A 1,262-nucleotide genomic window follows, 5' to 3' on the forward strand; every position below is an offset into this window, starting at 1 on the left:
CCACTCAGGGTGTGCTCGACCCCATCCTCCAATGAGGATGTTAAATAGTTTGGGTCCCAGTGCAGACCCTTGGGGGACACCACTCGTTACTGGTTTCCATTGGGACACTGGGGCACTGACTGTAGCGCTGCATGCAGCTATCCAGCCCTTGAGTGGTTCACCCGTCAAGCCGGCATCTCAAGGCAATCCAGTTTCTGGGGTGTGGGGTGAGCTGTCACAGCCACATCACACCCAGGGGTGCCCCCAGGCCTACAGGGTTCAGGGGGGCCTGAGGTGTGTGGTGGCTTTGGGTGACACAGTTCCCAGCTGGGACTCTGGGGTCCCCCTCCTCGCTCCTGACAGTGCCACATGCACATCCCCAGCCTCCCCTTCCCTCTGTTGTGACAGGGCTGGCCCGTGCCCACCACCACCTTGTGCTGGAACAGCCTCTGCTTGTGTTGCCAAATGCAAAAGCTGACGAACCTCTGGTTTAATTTCACTAATGGGTGGTGTCTGCTCCTTAAAGCCAGTCTCTGTGGCTCCGGGACATTGCAGAGGCACGGGGACATCAGTCCCATCACCAGTGGCTCTGGCTGGAGCAGCCTGGCATGTCCTGGTGTGGGTTGGGTGACAATGCCTGGGGTAGGAGGTGGGGGACCCCTGCTGGGGTGGCTTTGAGGCGATCCCACAGGGTCCCTGTCCCCAGCTCAGCTGAAGGGAGCAAGAGGTGCCCCGGGGTCCCCTTCCCTGCTCAGGGCCCAAGCTAATGAGAACAGGGAACCCTCAGCGAGGGCAAATCAGCCTCCCCCGGCCTCCCTTGGCCCCCGGCCCACACTTCTTGCTTGACTTGACCTTTTCCTTGCGGTTTTGGCCACACATGGCGACCTCGGTTCCCAGGAGCCCCCTGGATTTGGGGGTGGCATGGTGGGGTGCCACTGCTCACCCACCCCCGCCCCCGTCTCCTGTGCCCATGGTTCGTGGCTCCAGGTCTCCGTGATGGGGGAGGCCATGGGGGGTGTGAGGTGGCCGGTGCAAGGTCACTCGCGGGAGGTGGCTGGTGTGAGCAGACCAGCACGGGGTGACGGGTGTGAGCTGACCGGTGTGAGGTGGCAGGTGTGACATTGCTGATGGGGGGTGACCAGTGTTGAGGTGACGATGGGTGTGAGGTGACGGGTGAGAGGGGACGGGGGAGGGTGACCAGTCCGTGAGGGTGTGAGGGGACCAGGGGGAGGTGCCCGACGGGGGCGAGCAGTGCGAGGTGATGGGTCACCGCCATGAGGTCA

This window comes from Eurypyga helias, unplaced genomic scaffold (genome assembly GCF_000690775.1).
Source record: "Eurypyga helias isolate BGI_N326 unplaced genomic scaffold, ASM69077v1 scaffold18831, whole genome shotgun sequence".
NCBI classification, from domain to species: Eukaryota; Metazoa; Chordata; class Aves; order Eurypygiformes; family Eurypygidae; genus Eurypyga; species Eurypyga helias.